Source organism: Lycorma delicatula, chromosome 7 (assembly GCF_047948215.1).
Source record: "Lycorma delicatula isolate Av1 chromosome 7, ASM4794821v1, whole genome shotgun sequence".
Classification (NCBI taxonomy): Eukaryota; Metazoa; Arthropoda; class Insecta; order Hemiptera; family Fulgoridae; genus Lycorma; species Lycorma delicatula.
The window spans coordinates 99,918,349-99,933,763 of record NC_134461.1 but is presented as its reverse complement, the minus strand read 5'-3'; the positions used below and the strand labels follow the sequence as shown (position 1 = coordinate 99,933,763).

At 28.6% G+C, this 15,415-nt stretch overlaps 1 long non-coding RNA gene across 1 annotated transcript in view; it reads left to right on the top strand.

Moving 5' to 3' along the window:
- LOC142327591 (uncharacterized) overlaps positions 1–15,415 on the top strand; it is a 171,162-nt gene that overhangs the window by 55,671 nt on the left and 100,076 nt on the right. Inside the window, exon 2 of the long non-coding RNA XR_012757020.1 lies at positions 3,473–3,531. This is a non-coding gene — a long non-coding RNA (uncharacterized LOC142327591). The remainder of the gene's footprint in view (positions 1–3,472; positions 3,532–15,415) is intronic.

Below are 15,415 nucleotides of genomic sequence, written 5' to 3'. Positions count from 1 at the left end.
TAAATGAAGTGTAGTCTTGTACAGTCTCAGTTCGACCATTCCTGAGATATGTGGTTAATTAAAACCCAACCACCAAAGAACACCGGTATCCACGATCTAATATTCAGATCCGTGTAAAATTAACTGATTTTACTAGGACTTGAATGCTGGAACTCTCGACTTTCAAATCAGCTGATTAGGGAAGACACGTTCACCACTAGACCAACCCGGTGGGTTAAATTATATGCCTATTAGGAGGGTTCCTACCCTACTCTCTACGAAAATTAGGTTGTACTACATTTGCTGACTGCAAATCGTGAAACCAAAACACAAAGCCAGCACTTTCCATACCAATAAATGTATCCATTTTTAACAACACTGGTGACAGCGCGGTGGCCGAATTCGGTCCATTGAACTACGTGAGTCAAGAGTTAATCTATTTTTCTATGAAGTGAGACCTCAAATGAACCTGTAAGTTATCTAAATAAATTTTTATATGCTTTAAATTTATGAATTCCTTTTTGAATCGCCCAGTATTATATTTTCGCAGAAAAAGCTTACATTTAAATCCACAATCAAACTTAAAATTGAAAAGTCATGGTTACTGACCAAGGGGAATCTGAGTGACTTTTGGGCTAGGATCACATCCCTTAAGTGATAAGCATATTCTCTATAATTGATGAAGCTTCTAAAGTATTTTCATAATCAAATTATGTTACTGTTGTATTTTTCTTACCTTTATGTTATAATATTATTTGATTTTTGTTTTTTGTGAGTGTTTTACGGATTTTTATGAAGTGAATCCGTGCAAGTACATTTTTAGAAATGAACTTACATGTCTTACATTTACATCATATTTGAATTTATGTACATATGTTTTATTGAGGAGGATCATTGAAATCCCTCATTATGCACTGTTTATTGTAATTCTGTTTATTTATTATTCCTTCTTGCAACTGATTGTAAATATACGAATGGTGATTCAAGAATAAACGAATGGTCATGACAAGTAATAAACCCTTATATTTAAAAAAATATTAGTGTTATTGGTTTCAGTAATTTTTAAGCTAAATCTCCTTGTATAAGATTTAAAAATATATTCTACACTAAAATAAATCTTGAAAAATTGATAAACGTAGACTTCAGAAACTAATAAAGAAATTTCTTTCTTAGTTTTATGTTTTGGTTTGTTAGATATAGGTTTTAAATTTAATTTTTTTTTTAATGATGTTCTAAATCACGAAAATTTTATTTTTATTTGATGATTTCACCACAAAACCACAAAGCTTGTCCGTCAAATATGGAAATGAAAATGGAAATTTGAGCATATTAAAAATTTCATGCCTGTCCAGGATTCGAACCCGAAATCTCCGAATGAAAGGCTCTCTACTTTATAAGAAATTAAGTTTATCTGTAAAATTAACGTTCAGAATTAAACTATTTAATTTAATTATTAATTCAATTATCATGCCTATTGTCACTGAGAGATTTCGTGTTTAAAGTAAGCTGGATTAAAATTCAGCTTACTTTTCAGTATGTATAATTTTAAGTAACAACTTACTTATAATTATATTCTAAGTCCATATGAAATACAACCCTTATATAATTAATATTGTTATTTTTTATTATTATTTTCAAAGTTGCACGTTTAATCATTGTTATTTAATTCAGTATTATCACTATTCAACTTACTTTTATTTTAGAGTATAATGATTGTTTTAAATTATTGAATTTGATAACACTCTTTGAAAAAAGATTAAGGAGACTCTTGGGTAGGTTTTTTATTCCGAAGAACTCGCAGTGTATATATATGTATATATATATATATATATATATATAGGTTTTAATTACCGTTGTTTTATCAAGCCAGGCTTGATTTTTTACTAATAAAACCCTAGCAACAAGCCAAAGGGTTGCTTTAAAAAAAGAAACTAATAACGTTTATCAGCTATTATTCCTTTGAAATCTTTTCTTTTTTAAGCATTTAATAAAAAGAAAATTATTAAAAGAGTCAAAGAAAGAGCTACTTGAACCTAAGCCTTACCTACCTATTTCTCGATTAATAAGATAAAAATATTTTAGTATTTTTTTCTCTCTTAAAATGTTTATTTCCCGTAATTACAGTAAGAAAATCTAACTAATTGTACGTAAATAGAAATAAATATGTGTTATGTATTGAAATTAAATAGAAACAAGATTTTTATCATAAATTTCAACAAAATAATAATACATTTGTTGTAAATTTATTTGTGAACATCAATAAACGTTAATAAGAAGTTGAAATATTTACTGTAGTAAAAGGTATTAAAAAAATATTGAATCACATACTGTTTGAAATATTTGCATAAATTATTACAAATATTAAAAATTTCAGTGTTTTCTGAAGCAATTGAAGGATTTTCTAAAGAGGAAAATTGAATTTTATCCTAACTGATTAACTGTTCTTTTTTTTTTTAATTAAGTAAAACTGGCTTAAAATTCGATAAAAAAATATTATTCTTCCTTGAGAATTTCAATTTTTCTTTTTTATATCTGCACAGTTTAATAATAACTGTCAATAACTTTTTTAACATAATTTGGGGCAACTTACAAAAGTTGAAAAGTTTAGGAGATAAAATCGTATTTTTTTTGGAAAATTTATTTTTTGGTTAAAAATAAAAAAAATGTTTTTTTATTTTTATTCGTTTTTACAGGTATATATATTTCAGAAATTAGGTAAAAATTATAATAAACTTCTTATTTCAATAATTTTTTCCAGAAATTAAATATTTTTTGATACAATCTGTTATACTCAAAAGTTAAAAAAAATTGAATGATCTTTTAAGTTAATTTGTACCAAAATTTTTGTAATTATCATAAAATAGTCTCAGTTATTTTTTTACATAGAAAAATGATGATATGATATTAAATATATATCATTAAACAGCTATTGATTACGTTTATAGATATATCCCCTTCCTAAAACAACATTATCAATAAAAAAAAAATACATTAATAGAATTACTCAGTTAATTGGATCAAGAAGTAACTGGAATCAGATCAGTGGAATAATGTTCTTTCAAACATTTTCAACAATATTGTTCTTTTTTTTCCATTTTTTTTTTTTTTTTTTTTTTTTGTATAACCTCCGGGAACACTGTTTGGTATTATTGCTTCAGTGGATGAGATGAATGATTTGTGGCGTGTGTGAAAATGCCATGCCTGATCTGGATTCGAACCCGAGACCTCTGGATGAAAGGCCGAAACAATATTATTCTTGTTAGAATTATATCTGACTCATTTCGCAAAAGAAGAGGAAATGCTGAGTCCTTTAAACAGACGGGCAGGGGAGGTTGCCATTCTAGAGCAACCTTTCTTTTTAAAGGAACCGTTATAGAAATTTAGTAGCATTTATAAGTTTAAAACACTTGATATATATATATATATATATATATTTGTGTGTGAATGCGTGGTGTATATGTACAAATATTTTTATGATTTTTTTTTTTTCTAGATAAGATATGGGTTTTTGATATTACTATGAGCCAGCACTTTGTTACATCTTCTTCAAAGGTAAATACGTTTGTTTATTAATCTATCTCTGATGAATTTTTAGTTTATCAATTATAAAACCAGTTAATATTCATAATATTTTCATGAAATTATTCTTCAGATGACTTCAAATTGTTTCTTTCCGTTAATCGAACGATGTGGAAATATTTAGTGTTTTTTTCATTTAAATCTGAATTGGTAGTTTTTTTTAATATAATTTTAAGGTAAATTTTTGCGTATTTATTTTTTTGAATGATTATTTAAATAATTTTCGTCTGAATAAAGTATACTGTTAATTTTATACTGTAATTTTATTACATTCAAATCATAAAATTATAATGGTACTGTTATTTCAATACGTATGTTTTTTTTTATTTTCTTTATTTCTTGTCTTAAAATATAAAATACCGTAGTGGGAAAGTTATTTTTTGTTTAGACTCATATTAATTACTTTTAAATTCATTCTACTTCCGGGATAAGGTCTATTGCTCTTTAACGATCATTCGTCCGGAACCCTACTCTCTCTTTTAAGCATTTTCTATTAGTTGACTTCTTAAAATGGCCACCGCATTTGTATTATTATAACAGGGGGAAATAGGTAGAGACCATTTAAGTTCGTTCGGTGTTTTTTTTTTTCGGTAGCTACAACCTACTGTGTCTAATCTTATCGAAGGTTAAATCTGAGTTGAGTTTGAATATAACGCAGAGGATGTTGTTATTTAAATTTTATTATGTATAATATACAAACGTATGCTTGATCATTTATACAATGAACATATAGCCTACTATCATACCACGTGTTTTTATGTTTGCATGCTTGAAAATTATTCATTATGAATAAATTAAACGATTAGTTTAAATCGACTGGATAAGCCTTAATCTGTCGTTAATTAATCAGATCATGTAAGGTGTTTTGCCTTTAGGCAGATTCTTGAAAAAAAGTGACCCTTTGTTGTATTATACTCCTTATCAATATTTGAACTGAATATTTATTCGAAATATTACTCCACGTTTTATTTTTATTACTTTTTTCTACATTGAAAAACTGGGTGAAATTGTTTTTGAGCACTCCTACTAGCATCGTTATTATACTTATCTATTATTTCACATTAAAATTATTTGTAAAAAAAAGCTATTCCCCTCAATCACCGATCAATTTACAGTTTAATCGATCTTTAATTTTTAATTACTTAGCTTAATCTCTTTTTAATCCCTTATTTTCTTTTACTCTTTTCCTTCTGTCTTCTTATTTTTTTCTGAAGCATTAGTGGGAGGTAAAAATATCAAATAAGAAGAGTATTTATGCGTTGGATACGGAAACACGTAAGGCGGGGATCTTTTAGTTTCTTTGACTACTCAAGTTATAGGATTAAATTTCTTTATGTGACCATATAACTTAACATTTTCTCCTCGCGTCAACTTACTTTCTCTTTTATTTCTCATTCATTTTCAATTTAGACTGTTGACCACTTTTACACCCCCTCTTTTCAACTTCCTCTAACTTTTATTTTTTTTCCTTTCTCTTGGAAGATCATTGTTAAATAATCATAAATCAGCGCTCCAAACACAGTATTTTATTTAAGTTTCTATAGATTAAATATTATTTTATATAATTTGTTTATCATTGTTTTAGTTATTTGTTTTTTCTTAATGCCTTCAGTTACTATTTTACTATTTTAAAATATTTTAATTGTTTTTTTATCTAATGTTCGTTACTTGTTTAAAAAAAATTACTATAGTCACCGTTATAAAATAAGAAAACAGAAATATTTTTCTGTTATAAAAATATTTTGATCTAAGAAAGCGCTTTATTATGCTTTGTTATTATTACTAAATGAGCTATATACTCGTTTAAAAGGTTTTTGTCGTAACTTATTTGAAATAGAATAAAAAAAAGATTCGCTTCTAATGAACCAGTATTACAATGTAGATAAGTATTTAAATGTACCTAATTTTCTCATTACGTTTTTGTAATAAGTACATACACATACATACCAGGTGACTGAAAAGTAAATTACATCTCCCCCACCACTAACGTTTTTTATAATTGAGATAACTGGATGCATAATCCAGTTAACTCTGCATCCAGTTATCTCAATTATAAAAAAGGTTAGATGGGTCTGTAGATTTAATTTCAGCCACGTATATACACGCATACATACATACATACTTATATATATATATATATATATAAAATATGGCAATTCTGTAATAACATTTTAACAATTAAAAATACAAAAATTAAAGTTAGCAAATATTTCTACCTCAAAACAAACTATTTTTCACAAGGAGTCCACCACAATAAAGTCCCTAGGGGGCCCATCGCTGTATATCTCAAACGTTTTAAAAGGAAAAATTAGGATTGTGACGCAAAATTTTAAATAAAAGATTTACGTAGACCCAAAAAAAATCTGGTCACGACAACTTTAACAAAAAGGCGGTTGTTTAATGTTTTTCACAGCTAATTTCAGACAGTAAAACTTCACAAAGAAAAAAATATATAATAAAATTTAGTAAATGCTTCTCTTTCCTCAAAAGGATTTGAGATGAGATAAGACACCACCACAACACCAAATTCTTATGGAGAGGCAATTAAAGAATTTTAAATGAAAATTGTTAAGATTATGACACATAATCTTAAAGGGTATTGAAAAAAAAATTAACGTAAAAACTTCTGACTACGGCACCCCTAACCAAAACATGGCCATCTAATATTTTTTCAACTATTTTTAAATTTGGCCTTAAGTATTTTCTAATCACAGTGGTCTCATATAGAAAAAGAGATCATTTTGAGGTTGGGATTGGAGCATTTCATAAATTTAATTAGCTATGTTTAACAGTTGAAAAATTATTTAAAGGTTGCCATACCTTATAATTAACAACTAACTTCTTTAAATTATTACCTTTTATAATTCTTTTTGATACTTTTATTTATAGTTGCATCAACAATTCAACTTATTAGCGACTTATCAGTGTAATGCAACTGTACCTTTTAAATTTATAGTTTTAAACAAACTCAGGTCGACTACTCCTTTTCTACACAGACTTGAATACTAGATCGTGGATACTGGTGTTCTTTGGTGGTTGGGTTTCAATTAACCACACATCTCAGGTATGGTCGAACTGAGAATGTACAAGACTACACTTCATTCACACTCATACATATCATCCTCATTCATCCTCTGAAGTATTATCTAAAAGGTAGTTACCGGAGGCTAAACAGGAAAAAGAAAGAAAAGAAAGAAAGGTTGACTACTCCTGAGGCGTGTGGTTAATTGAAACCCAACCACTGCCGGCCTTCGTGGTGCGAATGGTATTGTCTCGGCCTTTCTTCCGGATGTCCCGGGTTTGAATCCCGGTCAGGCATGGCATTTTCACACGCTACATTGTCATCCATTTCATCGTCTGAATCCAATACCTAACGGAGGTCCCGGAGGTTAAACAACTAAAACAAAAAAAAAAAAAAAACACTAAAAGAACTCCGGTATCCATGATCTAGTATTCAAATCCGAGTAAAAGTTTTATTAGAATTTGAACCTAAGAACTTCGACTGCGAAATCAGATGATTTACGACGACAAGTTTACCACTTGTTTATAATCCCGGTGGGTTTTTAAACGATTTAAAATATTTAATAACGTTATTGATTTCTGCACTATTATTTTCAAGCATTATTTATTTATATATTTTGTATCAACCTTGATTATTTAAAAAAAAATTAGTGTTTGTTGTTCTTATAATATTGCTTTCTCTTAAATCATCCAGATTATTGTTAAAGGAATTTCATTATCTTCTTATATCCAAGAAATAACTCATCTACCTATACCTGATCTTATCTAAATGAAATATAATTATCTACCAATTTGAATAGAATATGTTTATGTAGGATTTATCATTAAATTAAAACTTTCTGATGTTTTTTATATATCAGTTACTACATATTTCAGAATTTATTTTATTTATTACGTTTTTGTACTAATTAAAAATTTAAATAGAACTTTCAGGAATATGTTTAATTTTTTTCCAAGGGTTGTCAGTAGAATTATCATTAAGTAGTTCTAATATATAGAGTATTAATATAATGTAATATATAGAGTATTTAAAGTAGTCATTGGAAATATTGTAAAATAAAAGCTATATAAAATCAATGCTAAACATGGAATATATTTCCAGTACAGTTATAATTCTTAAAATATTAGATATTACGGTACTATAATTAAATTTTGCATCTTGCATAATGTATAATATACTTGAGTTTTTTCCGACAATATAATTTTAAATTTAAAATACACTATGGGTTTATTTATTTAATTATTTTTAATTATACTTATTGTATAAATACACTTTTTTTTTGTATTTTAATTAGTTTTTAAATTGTAGCCAACATATTGATTTCTATCCCACGTATATGTTGTCAATTACAGATTTAACTTATACTGCACACTTCAGATTTAAGTTACGGCTATTGAAAAAAAGCACAAAAAGGTGTGGAGAGTCAACGTTGTAATACAATACAGCATAACTTACGTATCTATCGGACCCTATGTAAAGGTAAATACGTAGATACGGTATGCAGATGTAAAACTCAGCGGTAGAAATGTAGGGGACAATAAATTGTTAGCTAACGAGTAACCAAAAGAGGTGGCAATTCCATAAGGGTAGTTTGGCTACAGTCCAAGCCGAGGGTTCCAATTTAAAAGGGGGGTTGTTACTGGTGAGAAGGCAATTAACAGCCCGAATTACACGCGCGTCGCCATTACATGCACCTGCGACTGCAACAAACCGATTAATTAATACCCAATGGATAGGTTGACCGGAAAGAAAGATTATTACAGAGTAAAAAAGAATCTAAGATAAAGGAGGATCAGACAAGTATGAAAGCCTTTCACTGTATCGTTTTGTTTTTCGGTTGTTGATCAACCCCTATCCATTAATGAAGTTGTCTATACAATTAAATGAATTGTTATCTTTTTGAAACCCCTTTTTTTTTGTTTATAAAACCTTCTTTTAACTTGTAATTCAACAACAATAAAAAGGCTTACACCTGCCGTGCCGTGACAAATCACATCGACCGACACGTCTGACCGTCCCGTCTAAAAGATCAAGACCCTTTATAAAAATTAAACAAAAAAAAATTCAACTCTACTTACCTTGTCATCTTATGAAATTATTATTCACCCTTCTTACTTAGTTTTGCTTCTGGAATTCTATTACTGATGAACTACTACTCAATGATTAAGTGTAATGCCTACCGAGTAAGTTAATTCAGTACACGGTATATACATCACTTCTAATTCATAATGCATTAACATAAAACGTTACTCATGTTATCATAAATAATTTAATGCATTCGTACTTTGATACCAATAATAACGATGATAATAATTCTGCTTTATTTTGTATTAGTAAAGACATCTATGAATAATAACTTCCTTCAACTATAAAGTGGAATTAAAATTTTAAATTACATTCATTCATTATTACCTTAATATAAATATTTCATATTCTTATCAGGAGACAAGAAATTATTCATTCGTATATTTCTATTTTATTTTTTTCGTTATGAAAATTATTATTATTATTATTATTATTATTTATACTTTTATTAAATTTTAATGTTTTCAGTACTATGGAACCTTACAAAATAAATTATTATAAAAATTTATAAATTCATTTTTTTCGACTGAATTCAACGGCATTTATGACTATATGGATATTTATTTTTTTCCTGCAACGTAAATGGATTTCTGGAAAGTAGAAAAAAAAAGTGATCTTTCAGATTAAAAAGAGGAATTATATAAAAAATAATTATTATTTTTATATTAATTATTGCTTTAGTAGATCGTATTACCGTCTGTATATCTGAAATCACTGTATACTGACAACTTATGACCTTTGATTTTTATTATTTAAGTGTAATTTTAAAAAAATGAACTATTTTTTCTATTATCCCCATTTTCTCGTGCCTTCGGAGCCTTACCTGCTAGGACATTGTAGAATGTTTAATAACGAATTTACTTCTTACTAGATCTCAATCAACTAAATTGTTGAATAGCAATATCTAATTGTAAGTAGCTAGAATTTTATATTGTAAATAATCACCATTTTTTTATATATCCGTTCAAGTGTTATTCATCATTGTAAGATTTACTAATATAAAAGATTTTGTACATACAGCATTTTAATACAGTTAAAATTTATGTTACGTTTTAATTCAAATTTTTTCCCCATTGTATTTTGTCAATTTACACATTTTTTTGTGATTCATTACAAGTTCTTACAGCGTTTTTGTCAAAACACTGTAGTCGCGTACATATGTAGAAATACATCAGCATATGTATTAAGAAATACGAATTGTTTTATTTTACTTTCCCGTCTAAATAGCGCTGTAGAAGTATAGTTCTAGAAGGGAAAGTATTGTAAATGGTCCAATTTGGACCATATGCGGTTTTCATCGGACCTTGACGTTTTGACATCTTTTTTCTTTTTTTTTTAAAAGAGGCGGAGGAACTCTGTTTACGGGGGCGCCTAGGCAGTGTCGAGTTCGTTAACAGGTTCCGCAAGGTGTTAAGTGCGTATGTACACCTGCACACTACCGACTAAACCCCCATCTCTGGCTCCCTACTCTTCCTGGAACAGCTTAAGGAAGCTTTTCATCCACAAGGAGGTGATACGCCCTCACACTCAGTCATACACCAATCAAGCAGTCACCAAGAATAACACATCACGCCACAAGCACACCAAACTGTAGCAACAGAACAAACACGCATTATACACATCAAGCACACAAGTCTTTCTTTTTGTCGTCTAAGGAACACAAAAAAATTTTAAAAAACAATGGAAATTTTCCAGATGCCAATGGTAATACGTGCTTTATGTGTTTGGTGTTGATCTTTAAATCACTTTTTATCTCCAAAACTACTGGACCGATTTTTACCAAATTTAGTCAGATTACTTCTATATAGGGGGCATTGAATTTTCAAATTAATAGGTTTAGGGTTTTAGGCTGTAGAGCAAGGCCACTTTTAGTATTTCGAAATTTCGCCTAATTAAGATCATGTTTTTTTCTTAGGGATATTTGTTAATTAAAATATAAAAATATTTAAAAAAAAAGAAAATTTTGCAAAATCGTACCCTTACCACAAGAAATGCTCAGAACTACTGCTATCTTGTGACATCGTAGGTTAGTGGTAGAATTGAATGATTATTCAAGTATAAAATGTAACTCGGTCTGGCTGGGCCTCGAATTCGATCGCCCGATTGACTCGGTACCTGATGTGTTAAGCCTTGCGGTTACACCAGTCTGCCACCGTACAAGCGAAATTTGTTCTAAGCAAGTTGTGAAATTACTTTAGCTTAGTTAGTGCCGACCGTCCCCGCTAGTACCGCCACACCCGAGCGAATTAAATACGATATTCACGCCCATTATAGTTAGAATCATAGAATTAAATAAATGAAAAAAATACTATATTTAAATAAAATGATAAATATTTTTAAATAAGTTGTGAGTGTAGTGACTGTAAGCCGTGCATCAGAAACAACCCGCAGTAGAAAAATCTAATGGACTTTCCCTAGAACGCGCTTCTAGCCGCGTGACGTCCAAAAAAATCCAAAAAATATTGGATTTTGGACTTTTTCTTAACTGGAGTAATAAGCCCTCATCGAGAGCTTTTAACGATATATCATAAGTGGTACTTATTTTCATTGGTTCCAGAGTTATAGCCAATTAAAATTTTAATTAATGAAATATTTACCTGTTATTGTAAAAAAAAAGTTTCCAATAAATAGTAGTAATTCAATAATAACAATAAATAAATAAATATGAAAAAAAATCAGTAGTTATCAGTGAAATAAAATTTTATTTACTTTTAAAAATGTATATATGTAATTTAATAGTCGTACAATGAAGTCATGTGGACCACATCAGATTTTTTATGTTTGTAATCAGTTGTTTGATTAGTTTGATGCACGTCTCCGTTCGATTTTATTTTGCAGTAATCATTTATCTTCAAAATATCTATTACAATGTTCATTCTAAATTACCCGATTTATACATTCTATTCGGGTCCACATTCATTGTTTTTATCCTTTAATTTTTCTTTTTGAACAAAAGTTATTAAATCTGAATAACTTAACATATTTGGTTCACAAATGTTTTCCTATTAAAAATATTCTGCTACAGAATTTTTGCTAATATATTTCATCGAAAATCTCTTCATTTTCAACTCTTATCAACACACCTAGTTTTCAAAATTCTTATATGAAACAACACTGTAAACCACATCTTATAAATCCTGTTAGGTCTTTTTCTTTCTGGCTTGCCTATTGTACATTATACTGCTAGTCCTAAATTTACTTTTATTTTTACCAATTCTAAAGAAAATTGCGGTATTACTTTCGATCGCATTGTATTAGTGGGGGGTGAAAATGAAATTTTCTTTACATTTTGAGGGTTTCGTTATATATATATATATGTAGGCTTATGTATAACATTTTTTTGGCTCGAAAAATCTCAAACAACTACATAAATTTCATTGAAATTTAGATATGCTTTAGATATGAAAATTTGATGAAGATTGATTTAGTCGTTATTGAGTTACCCTTAACTTCAGGTAGAAAAACTTAGAGTTTATGTTGACTGTGCAGTGGTTATTTTTCATACGCCCTTATGCAGTGAGTTACATAAGTAAAGTGAGCTGTTTTGAGGTATGAAGGGTATAAAAATACCATTCACTAAAAATGTAATTTCCTTATATATGTATATATCGTGTACTGGTGTATTTTTTTATCCGCGCTTATTATGTACTCAGTCAAATGGTAGGGTCTAATCGTTACTTTTAATAATTTCATTAAATTACGGTTATAATAATTTCATTTTTAGATAGATTTCAAAAGAAAGCTACTTATTGTAATGGGTACCATGATTCAACTCCCGGAAAATTTCAACATCCTCCAGACCCCAAAATCATCGTCTGCTCAAAAGTTTATATATACATTCATATATATATATATATATATATATATATATATATTCAAATTCTTGTGGACACGATAACTGCCGTAATTTTGAGCCAATCACTTTTAAATTAAACCTTAAAAATAACTCGTCCAAAAATCTCGCTCGTGTTCGTTAACGGCTAAAATCGGACCATACGGGTGGAAATAGGAGGGGGCTTTTTCGAAAAAACAAAATATCGCTGTAACTTCTTTATTAAATAAAATATCGAATTCGCTTAAAGTTTCCACTATTCTTTGGATAAAGGCCTAAACCTTATCTAAATAAAGATTTTTGATATCACCAACCGTTAACTCAGCAGGTTGAAAAAAAAGGGTTTCGAAGAAAATAAAAAATCATACCTTCCTTATTAGGCACAGTATCGAATCAGTTTATAGTGATCGTTAGTCCTCTAAACATTACCTAAAACTTTTATTTGTAACAATTTTTGATATGACGAACCATTATGGCAAGGGATAACCACAATGTTGCTGGAATTGTAAGAAGATGGGTTTTGTCATATGCTAAACATGTGAAACCTTTTTTCCCATGCAACCATTGTCGTATTGAGTAAATTTGAAGTTTTCTTAATTTTAACGTGGAAGTCTTTTTTATCCCCTACTTAGCACTGTTGAAATCTACCTCTCCATCTTCCGACGTGCCGAAAAGCTTTTTTTTATAACCAGAAAATATATTTTAATATTAAATTAAACAAATATACTTCTTTTTGCTTGCTCTATTAATTTATATTTTCTATATTACATTTCAAAAATCAATACCAAATAATACAACAAAAATATTATATAAAAAAAAATTAAATGCTAGTCTTTTTGCGCAGAACTGCGCGAGAATTTTTTTTAACAGACTATTAAACATTATTTATTACATATTTCGCTCAAATTAAAACACACACTTAACTGAAACACATAAATTCTATTTTTATATTTCGTCCAACAAATGAAATGTGAAAAAATTAAACAATGTTTAATTTCTACCTAATGGCTAATTTAGTTAAAATGCCATTAATTTTAACCCTACGGTTACTTTTATTTTTGAAAATAGTATAATTGTTATCCCGTATTTTAATTATCATGGAATTCATTTGGTTAAATTTTAATTAAATTTTTAATGAAGAATCAATATCTGAATGATGTTTCTCCACTTTCCAGTTAATGTCGAAATAATTGATTTCAGGTTTTTTATTATTAAATGAACAATATTGTCTGAACTAGAAATATTAGCTGCTATTATATCCCAGTATTAAATAAAACGCAAATAAGGTATTGATTCAGGTAAAAAAAATGACTAAAAAATTCGATAAATTTGAATCTGTGGTAGTTAGTACAATTTTGCTTTTTATATAAGAAATAATTTAGTTTAATACCATTAAATATGGGGTGAACTAATTTTCTGTTGGAAAACTAATAATATTACTTTTTTTAAACCAAAAAAATTACCCCGATCTCTGTGGTGGAGTGGTAAGGTCTCGGCTTTTTATCCAGTGGTCTCAGATTCGAATCACGGTCAGGCATGATATTTCTTATACGCTAAAAAATTCTATTTGGCTAATGACAAAAAAAAAACTATTCTAGATTATGTGATAAAATTGAATGGTATTTTTATGTTGAAGAAAAATAGATTTAATAAACATTTATCTAATATCATATAAAAATAATAAAAAGAAATCCTTTTAAAACTGCGTAAATTTTAAGGATCTGTTAATTTACTCGTAGCACTTCTGAAATGCATAAAGAATATAATACGTTTGTTTCACCACTCAGTCGCCGTTAAGAGGTTTGTTGCAACTTTTAGTTGCAATTTTATTTGTTATAATTAACAATGTGTTGTGTTGTGGGGAGTACTCGTCAACAAATGGTTAACATCTACAAAATAAAAAAAAATATTGTGAAAACAACTATATACTAATCGGTATTTCTTTTAAAAAATAATTTAAAAATTTTACACAATTCATGGCTTCTCATTTAATACATCTATAAAAGAAAATTAAATTAGCTATGTAGTGTGTTTAATAAGGTATCTGAATCCTAGGTAAATTAATCATGCAAATCATTAAATGTTTTTATATAAAAAATCAGTAATGTGATTAAAAATTCTTAAATAAAGTTCATTTTAGTAAAATAAAGAATAAATATCAGTAAAGTAAGCAAAACAAAAAGTAGGATAATGAGAAATGTGGAAATATGTGCTCTCACAAATACAGAAAGTGTTTTGGATTTAATGGAGAAGGAAACTTAAGGTATTTTCGACGTGATAAGAAATGTCAGAAGAAAAGACAGCATTATAAAATTTTGTAATATGAGGTGAATGGGAAATGACCTTGACAAGATAATGGGAAATGCTTTTCTAGATAAAAAAGGAAATTATATTTACGGAATATAGAAATACCTGGTGTTTGTCTTAAAAACACAATCCAATTTAAAGAAAAATAATGCGCCATATTTAATGCGATTACTTATGTAGAACAATATGTTTTATGATAAATGTTGAAAGTATCCGCCATTTTCATCAGTGCAACCCTTTGTGTCCTTTTTCATATTCCATCCAACCTTTCAAAGTTACATAATCCAGTTTCTTGTAATTATTGTGTTATCTTGGCTTTCAGTTCTTCAAATGGTGTGCCGATTATTTTTAAATACACATTCTTTTTTGATATCCTCAGAGAAAATAATCTGCAGGAGGAAGTTCAGATGACCTAGCTGGCCATAAGCCAATCGATATTACTCTTTCACCAAAGAAACTTCTCAAAAGGTCCATTGGTGCTCTTACCGCGTGACATGCGACCCGATCTTGTTAAAAATCACAAATTTCTTTCATTTAATTCTAAATTTTCAATCAGTTGCGTTACAATATCTTGTTAGAGGTCTGTGTTAACATAGAATATGGGGCCAATT